We start from the raw sequence: 15,719 nt of genomic DNA, 5'->3' as shown, positions 1-15,719 counted from the left end.
AAACATGTAATAATAAATTATATTGAATTAAATTTATAAATTCCTAACATATACAAAAGTTCCTAATGGCATTATAAGAAAAATAAGAAAAAAAAACAAATAAGCAATAGTAAAAAAAAGAAGTTGTATAAAACAATAAATAAGAAGGCAATTAATTATTAAATTAGCATCAATATAGCAGCACGCTATAACATGAAATCCAAAAAAAGAGCTAGAATGCACACATAAAGATCATAAAGATCAATCATAATACATTATGCACTTAGAAATTTTCAATTTCTATTTCAAAGTTACGATAAAATAATTGGTTTTTAAACAATACGTATCAGATGCATTTGCGAATCCGAAATCTTATATGTAAATTTATGTACGAGCGGCGTTGATTTGTAAACGTTTGGCATTACGTTTTATGACGTTGCCAGTCGTAAAGCGCAGTTTAGGCGGCTGATGCATCCTATTTTCGTTTATGACAACACAATCTAGGACAAACATCCAATAAACCTAATTATGTGTTGTTATAATCAGAAATGATCAATAAAATATCGCTTTCTAAACATAAACTATTGTTAAAAACATCTAAGTAAAATATTCGTTACATCCGATGTAATGTATAGATAGAAATTATACCTATATTTTTACATCCGTATAACAAATCAAACTAACCAAGACTCCTTATAAATCAACTGAAAAGGATACGAGCAAGAAGACTCCTAAAGAAAAGAAAAAAAAAAGAAATTAGGAAATATTGTAAAATAGAATATAGAGAACTAATTTATCAAATAATTATTATAATCTTAAAATTGTTTGATAAATTAGTTCTCTATATTCTATTTTACGATATTTCCTAATTTCTTTTTTTTTTCTTTTTCTTTCACTCTTTTTGCTTTTAATTCCGACATTTAAATTGTCGATATAAGGGAGCTCACCATGACAGGATAATTTTTATTCACAGTTTTTATATATGTTCGTTTATGTTGTCTCTGAAAAGCTCAAAAATGAGCCGAAATAGTTAGCGTGTTTTAGAATAAAGAAATTTCACACTTCATAGATATATTATTTGCGCGATGTCTTCTGTGCTTGACTTCTACTGCCCGTATCCTTTCCAATTCTTATACTTTTACATTAATACAGTGAAATATTCTGTCAGGTAATTTTCATCTATTCTCAATAACAATCTAATGTATTAAAATCTTATACAATTTTCACACGATACATAAAAACTTTCGAAATATAATCGTCTGATAAATGTGGCATTTGCGTGAGAGAGAGAGAGAGAGAGAGAGAGAGAGAGAGAGAGAGAGAGAGAAAGAGAGAGAGAGAAAGAGATGATTTTAATATCCAAAATGTCCAAAAGAATCGCGATGAAATAAAAGGTAGAACGAGCGGAGGTTGAGAAAGGGATGAGAAAGAATGCGCCACCGAAATCCCACGTTACGTATTCTGAGGACATAAGCTCTAAAGTGTCCCACGCTCAGGGAACCGCAACCATCCGACGACGATTCATACGTCTTTACTGGAAAAAGGAGTGGGCAAAGAAGCTGGAGACTCTCCAAACGCATTCTGAATTCATTGAATAGTGCTACCGAAGAATGGCAGGGTTACTTTCGGACTTCAAACGGACTCCGAACAAGTTCCAAGTCATTTAGTGCAGTCGACAAACTTTTCGTACGACGTAATGCGCACACATACACACATACACACAAATCATAGTTTTATTAAAGAAATTTATTATTAAAGAAATATATTACTATCTAGAACGCGATAATAACTATCTTTTATTATATATGATTAATCAAGTTAAAACTTATTCTACAATTGCGTAGTTGTAAGTGGTTGTAGTTGTAAAACTTCATCAATCACAATTGAATACAAGAAGACTATAATTGGTCAATTCTTAACTACGCTTACGCAATTATAGAACAGACTTAAGAATCACAAAAATCGCTTTATCGATTAATTATATTTGTACTGTAATTATATAGTAATGTTTTCCGCACTATATATTGCTAAAAATTAGAATTCTCACTGTCGAATATTTTTAAGAAATGTCTATCGTGCACATGTAAAAATGATTTACGAAAGGTGAACATCTTGATAATAAATTATATTTTTAAATGTTCATCAATACATCCAAAAAATATTTTGTATCTATTTCTTTGACAAAAAAAGACTTAACACAACAGATGTTGATGTGGAGGAAGAAACAGTTATCCCCGAAAATTCATGTCATCGCTTGGAATGGTTATGAATTTATGAGATATAATCTTTTACGTCACAAATCGTACAAAAGAATATTCACCAGGGCATATTTTGTCTTAGCCTCGCCTTTGGTCTGATGCAATTCGTAACAATCAGTTTCGGCATACATATAGACAGATTTACAATACGAAGGACAGTACAAAAGACAGTACCAAAAGAATCATGAAAAATAAATCCAATAAATATATTACATTCTAAGAAATAGCATTCTTATTGAAAAAAGAATTAATAGGCCGTACAACACTAATTATATAACAAGATAAAGATTAAGATAAAGTACTCCAATCATAATTAAAGTAATACTGATAAATAAATAAAAAATCAACACACACACACACACACACACACACACACACACACACACACACACACACACATATATATATATATATATAATCATTCTTATCTAAATTCTAATAAAAACTCCATTCATAATAACATAAAAAATTTCTTTTAAGTCACATTCTAAAATTGTTTTCTGTACGAAGTTATCAGATTATTAATATTATCATCTTTAACGCAGATTGTTTTAGTAAAAAATAATGAATTATATGTGATTAATACATACATGGCGCATCCGGATGTGACAGTAAAACTGTACGTTTGTTTAAGAAATTGTTTATTTTCTTTCGAAAAATAGTATCTTTCGAAAATCGAAACGAGGAAGAGCGAAACGAAAAGAAAAAAAAAGAGTAAAAAGATCCCGCAGCGATGTTCCAGCGAATAGAAGAGGGTCGCGCTTTAACGGCGGTGGCACAGGATGGAAACAGGAAGACGGAGAGGGTGTAGCAGTCTCCATAACTGTACGGTCCACTCGGCTAACGTAAGTATATTGTCAATCAATCCATGGTATAAAAGCAATCTGAGCTTCGGACGACGGGGTGGCGGGTTCCCGCGGGGCGTAGAATCGAAGGACTAAGGTGAAGCGATGAGAAGAGAGGTGAGTACAAACAATCCTCCTCGCGTTTCGAAGAAAAGGAGAGAAGATGAAAACGGGGTGAAAGAAACAAGAAAAGAAAGAAAGAAAGAAGGAAAGAAGGAAGAAAGGAAGGAAGGAAAGAAGGAAGGAAGGAAGGAAGGAAGGAAGGAAAGAAGGAAGGAAGGAAGGAAGGAAGGAAGGAAGGAAGGAAGGAAGGAAGGAAGGAAGGAAAGAAGGAAGAAAGGAAGGAAAGAAGGAAGGAAGGAAGAAAGGAAGGAAGGAAGGAAGGAAGGAAGGAAGGAAGGAAGGAAGGAAGGAAGGAAGGAAGGAAGGAAGGAAGGAAGGAAGGAAGGAAGGAAGGAAGGAAGGAAGGAAGGAAGGAAGGAAGGAAGGAAGGAAGAAAGGAAGGAAGGAAGGAAGGAAGGAAGGAAGGAAGGAAGGAAGGAAGGAAGGAAAGAAGGAAGGAAGAAGGAAAAAAGGAAGGAAGGAAGAAGGAAAAAAGGAAGGAAGGAAGGAAGAGAAAGGAAGAAGTCCTTTCCTCTGGCTACTCCAAAGACCCTATCCAACAAGTAGGATGAAACGAAACTCGCAACCCCAGTATCAGTCTCGGACACATACATGAGTGCGCACGTGTACCTATGGATATATATGTGTGTGTGTATGCAGGATGCTTCAGAAGTTATATACCTTTTTAGACCATAAATAAATACATTAGATATTATACTATCACATGAGCAAATATTCACAATAAATGTTAACAATTATAGAAATAATTTCAAGCAATTTTTGTCAAGAAAAATTATGATAAATTAAAAAAAGAAAAGCTGAAAGAATTAGAGAGTGAGTGATTCCTGAACAATCCTGTATTATATAGGTTTACGTGAGTGCTGCATACATGTGTACGTGTGCGGTCAACCCGGCGTGACCGGGTGGATATGGCCGATGGAAGGATATATCCGAAGAAGCTGGTAGAGGATCCTAGCGTTCTCAAGGCGACGCGGTGTTCTGTTCACGGGAAAGTCCCAAGTGCTGAGAAAATATATCGGTCTGACCGCCAAGAAACGACGACGATGACAACGTTGCTGTACAATCGGATTGATAGATCTTACGAATCTTAAGAATCTTCCTAAAAGTAGTGGAATGCAAAATGATGATAAAAGTACAAAAGAGATTCTTTTGACAATACTATTTTCAATGGGAATGCATAAAAAATGTTATAAAATCTTTATTAATTGTACTAAACAATCTCATTAAAACACACGGTAATTTGATTTCATATAGTAACTTTTAAAAATCAAGTAAACAGACTCGTTTCTATTTAAGACAATCGCAAAGTGATACTGCCAGTCTTGTAAACGAATTTACAGTTTATCGATCCTCGAGTGTACACGGGGAAAACACCAGTAAATGAACATAGCCTTTATCTTGGTCAAGACAGCGGGGGTGGCCGTACACCGGTAAATAAGGTTACGCCCTCATTGTGGTCCGATGGGAGATCGCCACGTCACATCGGTCCCGTTGTATCCCGGGACAGCAGGACTAGCGGAAAATGAAATAATATCGATGTAAACACACGGGATCGTACGGACGAACGCCAAAGAGGCCATACGTAAATAGGTAAGAGAGTTTATGGCTATAATACAGAAGAGGAAGAAGAAGAACGTTGAAGGATAAGGAAGACAGAGAAGGGAGAGTGAAAAGGAAACATCGTGGGATACAACCATGTGACGAATATCCCCAAGAACTGCAGATTGTCGATAACAAATCTGGATAATGTATTTACGAGATTTCATGTTTGGTCCCGTCAAATCGACCAAAAAGAAATAATGGTCAAAGTAACACGTTGAACAGGTTGAGTTTGCAAATACGAATATTTACGTGAGGATTATTTTATTTCACATTAAGTCCATTCTACAATTGCGTAAACGTATTTTGTAAGTGATTGTAGTTGTAAGAATTGACTAATCATAGTCGAATATTTTTCTCATATTTGACTGTGATTAGTTAATTCTTACAACTACAATCACTTACAACTACGCTTACGCAATTGTAGAATGGATTTTATTCTCGACGAGTTCGTGCGTACATAGCTACTGTTCAGAATAAAAAATTGTTGTGCATTCCGGATTACTTGGATCAAAAATCATGGGAGACATTTCCACTCGACTCTCGGACAGCCGAGAATCCATCAAAATTCTAACGCGAAAAGGAGGTGTCTTAACGACACAGAGAACGCAGGCATACATTGTTTGGTTAGCATTGTCGCGGTATTCTCCCTCGCGCATCCACGCGGCATCGTACAACGTACGGTAATCCCGCACTTTGCGGAATAAGCAACGATTTTCGAGTCCTATTCTATATTATTGCGGCACGAAGAGATGGGGGTGTGTGTGTGTGTGTGTGTGTGTGTGTGTGTGTGTGTGTGTGTGTGTGTGTGTGTGTGTAAGCAGCATAACGTGGCGGACGCGATGGGCTGCATTAAAGGACGGATAAACCTGCCAGGCGTACAATAACGCGCGCGTGGGCTTTGGAGATCCTCCTCTCAATGCCATTCTCGCTCTTCTTTTTCGTCCGCAGGTGGAATCGCATGATTAATGATCCTCAACGACGCCTTACTCGGCCGGCGCACTCGGAAGGGGATCATTTTATCACGCTCAGCGGATTTCGTCGACTGGGAGTATGTATTTTCGCAATTCTCGCGTAGGAAGCATTCTCGGCTAGGAATTCAATCAGCAATTGTTAAAAGAGCGCGAATTTATTATACTCTGCGACTAATACAAATATTAGTAGAAAATTCGATTTCTTAACATAAGTTGATTTATAAAGACTCTTTAATAATCGAAAAGAAATTGAGTGAGATAGGGTAATAGGAATCGGACGAGGTAATTGTTGCGTGAAATAAACAATATGAATATAATACAAAAAATTTGATATGGATTTTGGATTCATAATTTGGATTGTTATCAGAATCATTTTTTAATATTGAAGTTCCTTTAATTCATCGAGGTGGCTCAGTAGAACAAATTAGTCTGTATGTATTGTAATTATAATATATTAAATTTGTGATGAAGATGACTCAAAAATGAACTGAAACATACGCGCGTTATCTAATAAAAAGTTTTGTATCATATTGTTTGTTTCGCGCAACAATTACGCCTCTTATTGTCCTATCTTTTACTTAATTTCTTAACATACATATAGATAATATTAATCCTCAGTATATACGATTGAGTCATTCGTCCGTCAATTCTTTTCTTTGAAATATAATAATAGAAGTATCAAGTAATTTTGATTAATAATGTTTACATACAATTTTTTTAAATATATAACGATGCAAATACTTTCTAAAAATGTTAAAGTGTACGTAAGAATTAATAATTTTGATATATTTGTAAAAATGATGAAAATTAATCCAGGACATACCCATCGTGTGTAGTAAAGAATCAGAAAATTATCGTAAAAACATAGAAAACAGAAAAGTATTAAGGATTAAGCTTCAATATTAGAACAATTTTTACTTTTTCTGTTCATAATTGACATATTCATGTGTTTTGTGTAAATGCATCTTTTGTAATAAGATAATAATACCTGCATTATCAAATTAGGTGTTAGAAATCCCACGTAATGTCTCGACGTATGGTCATCGGAGACGACCAGTTACATCCAAAACTTTCTCGAGATTATTTGCGATCGTTGACGAACCGTTTGCGTCCCCGCGGAGTGCGTTGATTACATGGATATGAACTCGTGAGGCCAGTAAAGCAAATTTCGAAAGGTCATCGGAAGGTCGTGCCGATCCTGATAACTGAGCTGAATGTCGTTAATATTTCATCTTATACTGGCGAGAAACTTGACGGAAATACGTCCGTCCTAACGATACCGATTTTCGTGTTTCCCGACGCCACGTGGACACGTGGCTTGTAACAACTCGTAACCCGCGAGCTCTATCTCTGCCACGTGAATACTTGGCGAAATCTACATTTGTACCGTGCTCGCTTTGTCAGTTCTCCTTTTGAGAAATTCTCTACGATTAAACTATTAACTACGGAGTTAGATTAGAATACCTTTACCTGACTGCCCGCCTGAGGGGAATAACGAATACAGTTCCCTTTATGAGTTTCATTTCCTTTCAGTTAATGTATAAAATATAAAATTAGTTGATAGATGAGATTATAGAATTTGTCGCACCAATCTCTTCATGTACTTATCGTGTACAATAATAAAAAATACAGAATAAATTAGCGTAGATGATACAAATATCATATAAACTCAGCATGTTTAAAGATGATACAAACATCATATAAACTCAGCACATTTAAAGAATGCACTAAACTCGATATATTATTTAATCTCTTTAAACATTTCTACTTTTCAATTAACAAGAATGTACGGTTTTGTCGCTAATTACATCGCCAATTACATGTATAATATTGTTGTAATACCGAGCTGTTTTGTATAATTTTGCACAGCTTTAAGTCGGAAAGATCACTCGAATTACTGATGAAAAATGTACAATAGTCGCTTTCCATCTGCGGAGAAATAAGTATTAATGTCGAAGCTTGACTGTGAATTGATCTCGCGTTTCGCTCGCATCGACTACGTCGCGACTGAATAAAGAGGGAATTGCTTATTTTCCTTCTACAGTGGCGGTGGAACGATAAAATGAGTCTTTTAGATACCGTAGTGGCCACTTTGCGGCGGTCGGTCACTATAGCTGAATTAGAGTTTAAGAGATCGTTGGCTATTGGCAGGCAGCAGCTCGTGTAAGCCACGAATGGTCTTATGTGTTCAACGAGCTCGCACGTATTTTTCAACTAGCAAGAATATTTTAATGTTCAGATTAGTTTTAATTAAGAAATTCATTAAAAATATTTTCCAAAATAGAAACACCAAGAGAAAAATAAAAATATACAAAAATTTGGTATTCTATCAGTCATCATCCTTATGTCGTCAGTGCTTTTACAATGAAATGATATCGATTAAGTTTCAGCAATGTTAAAAGAATACCTAACAGTCCCTTAGATCGTAATCACACTACAGGTTGCCGGTTACGATTGCTGGTTATTAACCGAGCAATCATTGTTTGTTGTTACCGACAATCTAGTGTGCGCGGCCTTAGACATGATACGATATATTATTATATTCGCAGATATAAGCGTCGATCGCGAGCTTGTATCCAGATTGAAATGAAAAGAGTCGATCGACGGGTGGCCGATGGAGTGACACGGATGGTGCATTACCTCGTACCTTTGGAAGTTCTTTCTCCAAGGACTCCTATTGCGCACGAAATCGATATGCTGTTCCCCTCCCTCCCCCCCCCCCCCCCCCCCCCCCAAAAAAAGATCATCTTTTAAAACAGATATCAGCAAAACTCATATATGCTATAATTAATATATAATTGCTTTTTAAGTTGTTATAAAGGTGTCATAACTCTTAATTTGAAAAACAATGAAGAATATATCAATAATATAGATATCTTTCTTGTCGATTATTACAATTGATGTAAATTACATAATAATATTAGGTATGGGAAAAAGTTCGTGGCGTTTTTCCTGTTAGATGGCATTAAAAAAACGCCACGAACTTTTTCTCACACCTAATAATTGACAATAAAATTAAGTACACGCATATATGGAATAAAACATGTAATGACAGTGAATGTAAAAATACATGAGCAACATGCGCAAAAATGAAGCGTGATTTCTTTCACTAGTTACCACCGTGCGAGATATTTTCACGATAGATGAATAAAAGGACAGAGAGTCGGCGATAGCAATGGCGACGACGATGGCGACGACTACAGTTTTCGTCGCGACGCGATACCACTCCACTAATTAGGCATTAGCGCAACAAACAACCCCAAGGTACCGTGTACCCTGCCTGAGTTCGCCTCCACCGCTGCCCCCGCTATCGCCCCGCCGCGCTGTTTCCCTTAGCCACCACCTCTAGAAACCACCCCGATCTCCTGGACGGAATACTCAAGTTACAAATTAACTTGTAGAGATCATCCGTTTCTACCTCGGTTCCACGAACTCGCCCCCGTCCATGGAAATTCAAATGCCGAGATCCAGAAGAAGGAAAAAAACGGAAACGAATGGAAAAATTCTCTTCCCACCATGACGATATTTGAACCGTTGAAATCCATAGATGTGTTCGGATTACAAATAAATTTTCTAGAGAATATGATTTAATACAGGCCCTTATATCTCACAGCTCAAATAAAATCGAAAGCGCGATGATGATTTTGTAATATGTTCAAATGTGAAGAAAAAATTCAGTCCATTTTTCTTATGATTATAACAATATTACTAAAACAAATTGTTAAAACAAAGCAACATGTTTGAAAAGAAACATAACATTTTTCTTTTTTCCCACGCAGGAATATTAGTGTTAGCGGAAACTATGTGTATATAATCTATATGCACGCACGCACGCACGCACGCACGCACACACACACACACACACACACACACACACACACACACACACATTCGATTCGTAAACATTAAATCTAAATGAGATACAGTGAATTTTCTCGCTTGAAATCTCACAATCGTTCGCGCGCATTTCTTCCGCGTCCTTTATTTTTGCTTCTCGTTTTTCTTCGTTACACGAGCCAAAGGAAACACTCGTTAACAAGTATCGAGGAAGACCAGCCTCTCCCCGCGAAATGACGAATCAGCGAGGCGTCTCGATTACGTAAGAAATCGGGAAAGTAACGAGGTCTCGACGATACACTCCGATCCCATGGTAACGTCACCCGATAGGCATCCTCGTACGCTTCGTGGCTCGAGGCGTTTCGAATCGTTGCAAAGAGGAAAAGCGGGATGAAGCGTCGTATCGGTTGTGAGAGAGCGTCGCGGCAACGGGCCGAATGTTACCAATTATGAGGAATCACGCCTGATCGATTTCAGGATGTGAAATCACGCTGTGCGCTCTCGCTACATCTTGTTAGGGGTCTGGAATTGAACGACGCGAGAAACACGAAAGACAGAGAGCAAAGAGGTAAGACGGAGACGACCAGATTCGTTATTTTCTAATCCGATTAAGTTTGATTTCGCAAGTTTGCTTTTTACAAAGCAGCAATCTGTCATGGTTCGTTTCTTTAACAATATCTTATTCTTGTCTAATAAATTATTGGAAAAGTGAAAAAGAATATAATATATGCAATTTTCATCAGCTTCCTTAGGCTTAGATTGAATTTTCAAATCTCTGCATACGATATCTAGTTAAAGCTTCGCAATTTAATTACTTCTCTGTAATATAATAAAAATGTAATAAAAAAAAATCGATTCGAAGAAAAATTGCATACAATTTCCAAAGTCGAGCTTGGATTTGTCGATAATCTTGGAAATTATCGCTGAAACAAGCAAGTAGATCATAAAGAGTCGAGAGTAACCCTTCGAGAAGAGTCACGAAAGGCAAGAGTTTCCGAATCGAGTAAATGAAGTCCTTTAAAGTTCGAGTCCTGTCAAGAAGTAAGAAATTCGTACTTCCTTGCCTCTCGCCTCGAGAAATATGCTAGTTGTACAGCGGCAAAGTGCCGAGTACAGACAAGTAGACGATGTAATTCCACATTTCGCGAAACTTGCTACCGCGAGCAAGCTCTGATTCCGTCTATGATATGCGAGGGGAGTTATAATTTCTTGGCGATGATCGCGAGTAAAATTCCGTCTACAAATGTGGAAAGCGTTTAGCTCTTATCGTTAGTCTCCTCAATGTTCGGGCATCGATTATATTATAATTAATTATATTATAACTTATAAATTATAAACGGATTTATGGTAGCGATTTCTATTAGCTGCAAAATTATATGCATATATTGTATTATAAATTAAAGTTATACCCACAATTATCGTTAATCAACATAATGTTTATTTAATAATTATTTAAAGAGCAATTTTTATTAAATTTATTATATTATGTATTGTTGCATCATCTCTTTAAAATTTTATCATTTTTCGTCACATCGTAAAGAAGAATTTTATTTGCATAAAAAATGTGAATAAATCACGATGTTTTTTGCAAATCTCATGATAAATAATAATTATAAAATTTTGGAAAATTCAGAATTATTCATGATAGATATATTTGAGTCGTAGACATGGAAAAAGTAAACAGTGGTGGTAGAGGAATTAAAGAACACGTGGCAACCGAATTCTTAAAATTGAAAACTTGGATTTCTTTGGGTGTGACAGTAATTTTGCAATCGAAGAAGATACAAGATGAAAGAAGAAGACAAAAGATGAAAAATAGCATAGGGAAGAGAGAGAGAAGAAAGGATTTTCGATGCTTTTTTCATTTTCGTTAATCTTCCCAACCTTCGCAATCACCTTTCTGTAATTAACCTCCATTACAGTTGTTTTCTGTGTATTTTTCCCACTTTTTTCTGCTCTCCGTTCATCGGTCCGCGCGACAGGAGTAAAGAACCGGTTTCCTAGAAATATTATAGGAAGAGAAAGCTATCGGTCATAGTTTATTATTGTGATATAATAAAAAGCAAGCATTCTTGCATCCTCCATCTCAATCGCCGCCGTCTACGTTTCCCCGTTTGACATTTTCACTCCATTCAAGCTTCCTAATTATTGTGAACTTGGTCTCTAGATGTGTCATGGAGAGCCAAGACGGAACATCGCGGATTTTCGCGACAAATCAAAAGTGAGAGATAATTAGGATTACGATGAATAATTGGGAATCGCGCCTAGTCGCTCCAGTGAGCACAGAGAGTCTGACGTTCTGTTTGTTGCTCGAGGAAAACCCTTGCCGTTTTCAATAAGATTCTAATTATCGCAAACATTCTGCTTCGCGCGTCGCGTCAGGTTTGTACAACTTCCTTCGCTTGACTCAACCCTAAACTCTCAAATGCCCAGAACTATAACTGGAACGCATCTCCCAAGACAATCTCTCGAGATAGCTAATTTCCATTCACAGTTATTTCGAATTCGCGTTATTTATTTTCGCAAAAATGATATTCGATTTAAATCTTGAATTTTTTTTTCAGAAGAACATATACATCTTATGCATTATAATGATGCAATAATGTTCCGATTTATCATTAAGCAGCCATTTCAAAACAATCGCTGCAGATATTCTCGTATTTGCTAAAATAAAATTCCTGATAGATATTTGTAATCACAAACTATTGCTAGATACAACCAAAGAGATATCATATTTCCAAGAATATTAGTCTCTTAACAAACGATGAGGATATTTTACGAGAGATATACATTTCGAGCAGTATCAACAGCGATTGTTGCCAATAAGCAGTCGATGTCGAGAAATTCTATCAACCGTTGCGAAGCAATTAGCAACGGTCGTGTGCTGTCTACTTATCCACACTCGCATATACATATATTCACTCTGTCGGCAGCATTTCCCAGAACATCCATATTATCAACTCCTGACGTTATTAATACGCTCGTTTGAGTTTCAGGCATCTTCCGTAAATTATCGTCATATTACAAATAGTATTACTAATTGATACGCATAAATTGTGTTCAATTTGGAAAATGTCAGAGAGCGTAAAATGATAAGGAATGCAGAAACGCAGTATAAAGTGCAAATAACAGAACCGAACAAGGTTATTTGTATGTATTTAATATAAATTGATAAAAAGTATTATTCAAAATTGAAAATAATTAAGAATGATTCAGAAATTCGACGTGTGCAAAATACACACATATACGATTAAACCTAAAAACTGGATTAACACTGATCCCTCAAATTTATGCAACGAGTATTCTCATGTGTTTTCTAGCGAGGAGAAGTAAGCGCTTTCAGAAATCTTCTACGGGAAGGAATGAGAGGAAGGCTTCGTTTCAGACGGACGGTACTTCCTATGACAGTCCACAGCGGTATTTATACGTAAAGGGGTTGGAAGGGAAGCGACGCGCGGCGCCATTACTATGCAAATAGATTCGGAGTGACACGACGAGAATGGGCTATACCATGGTGCACCTAACTGGCGCCCGTCAGGACACCATTTAATAGTGTAGTTTCGCCTGCACACGCCACTGCACCCTCCACTACCACCGCGTGTACCATCAGCAACCTCCAATACGAGTAATGAAATTGTCCATGCGCGAATCAACGGGACGGGACAGAACGGAACGGAACGGGACGGGACGGGATGGGACGGGATGGGACAGGACGGGATGGGATGGGATGGGATGGGATGGGACGCTAGGCGATGCGAGATGAGGCGAGGAGAGGCGTCGCGACGCGACGGACTTCCGCGATCGAGCGAATATGTCGTTGCGTGCCTTTTGCGCGCCGAACCAGATTCACGAGGATTTGTTGGAATTTCAGGTACACAAATGAGTGCAGGTACGCCTCACTCACAATGGAAAACGCAATATGGACGACGCAACTCGACCACGACACGCAAGGTCGAAGTAAACGTAATGGTGATACGAATGATATTAAGCGCGTAGAATTTCTCATGGCTCGACAATATTATACTATTTATCCATGATAAAGCTATTTCAGTCTTGCAAAATCACAATTGTATAAAGATCAGAATACATGAAAAGTAAAACTAATTATTCCAAACTGAATTAACGTTCTTACAAGTTGTTGTGACAGGATAAAAAAAATTGCGACATTTCTAGAAATTATCATGTAGTAGAATCAATGTAAAAAATGAAAAAATAACTGTTATGTTGTTCCATATATCGCATCTAGTCTTCCTGGTAAAGAATAAAACACATAAAATTCATTTCAATACATAAAATTTAACAATACTTTTATCAATCATAATCTTATTCGCATGTACTTAATGGAAACAGCATAAAAAACACAATAATCCCAGAGAATAATTCATTTAATATTCACTATATAAGATACATTAGAAATGGACATCTCTCTAAAAGTGTCAGGATTAAACAAATTCGCCGCATTATTCATCGCAAATGAGTTCTGTAGCAGGCACGCAAATACGCACATACGCAAATACCAATTAAACTTATAATCTCAAAACGTACGATCTCATGTGAAACTGTCCACACGTGCCATTTGCGTTCAGCGGCAGATTCGCGAGGATTTGCTAGAATTTGAGATACATAAATGGCTAACTATATGCACGTACGTTGTACGATGGAAGTGGGCGAATACGCATCGACGGGCATGCGAAACAGACGAGGTGAAAATAGATGTGATAAAAATACAAATGGAACGACGAGAGAAGGGAATCACGAACGGTGAAACAAATATCGTGGGAAATGTTTCCCGGTAGATTTATCGTGTATTTACGTTTGCATTATATTTTTCCGGTTGGTCTGCTTTCATTTTATTTACCAGCCACAATTTTTTTATCGATTTCGGTATTCGATTTGACTCGAATCGTTCTCGATGCGTTCTTAAATCTCGTAATAGCAACATTTTAGAAAATTGCCTTACATGAATTACTTTTATACCCATAAAAAAGTAGATATACTTGTATTATCTTTTAATACACTTCTGCTTTCTCGCCATAATCTTCTGACAGTCTTGTACAACGCGATAATGTAGTCTTCCTTGTAATTTTCAAAAGTTGACATTTTTTGAAAGAATTTTTCTCAAGAATTCTTGCATAATCTCCTACATAATTCCCGCGAAAATTTAACATTTCTCCCTTGCGATATTAATTAAACGGAAAGTATTACCATTTCTTTTCCTAAAATACGCTTCGTAAAATGTTGACAAAATATACATAGCAACGACCATTTATGTTCTGCTCAAAAATCCGTTTTGAATTACACATGCCGAATGGAATTTCATTTTGACAACGTCATAAAACCAACCTTTGACAAACATACGCTGGAACTCAGTTTTAATGACACGCTGAATTAATACCCGCATGACGGATCCGTCTTCTTTCCGTTTTTGCTATAAAAACTCGTGTATGCTAAATCTCACATATGCAGTTTTGCATACTTACGAAAGATACAATTATTACAAATATTAAGAAAAGAATAATTTATATGTATCATAAACTACAGTTTTATATATATAAATATATATTAAAATTGTGAAGGAATTGTATTAAAATAATAACACATTGTGGCTTGAAAATAGAGAAATGGAGATATCTTATTTTGAAATAAGTGTAAGGATTTTATGCTTTTCAACATTAAAGTTAAATTAAAAGATTGCATCAGTTATCTTACGAACAAGCAAGTTTAGTCACGATAGAAGCATATTTTATAAATAAAATTTTAAAAATAGAATGTATTTTTACGTATTAATTTACATATAAAAAATCAATAGTGGATTTTTGTATGAAACATGCCGGGATACATTTGAATTGCTTTTTCTTTATTTTTTTTCAGCAGAAGTTACTCAACTGAGGATAGGATCAAGGACAAAGATTTAATGCTAAATAGTAAAAGGATACTTAAAAGTGCACGAGAAAGTGTCGAGAGTACTTAAAGCGGTCGGTCAAGAGCCCAAGTTTCGAGAGTGATAAAATTCCCGTGTTAAACAGCGAATACGAGTTGGCAGAACGCTTAGGCGACTGATGGAGTTAAGCGAGTGTATAATACGGTGATGTCGTTTATACATA

The 15,719-nt window shown here is 36.4% G+C and overlaps 1 protein-coding gene across 1 annotated transcript in view; it reads right to left on the bottom strand.

Annotated features, from left to right (window-relative positions):
• The window catches only part of LOC108692322 (membralin), a gene marked incomplete at its 5' end in the record, with an annotated part of 56,400 nt that overhangs the window by 8,960 nt on the left and 31,721 nt on the right, over window positions 1-15,719 (bottom strand). The window lies entirely within an intron of this gene.

Source organism: Atta colombica, unplaced genomic scaffold, assembly GCF_001594045.1.
Source record: "Atta colombica isolate Treedump-2 unplaced genomic scaffold, Acol1.0 scaffold7, whole genome shotgun sequence".
NCBI lineage: Eukaryota > Metazoa > Arthropoda > Insecta > Hymenoptera > Formicidae > Atta > Atta colombica.
Note: the sequence above shows the minus strand (reverse complement) of the source record. Positions and strands in the feature narration are given on the sequence as shown.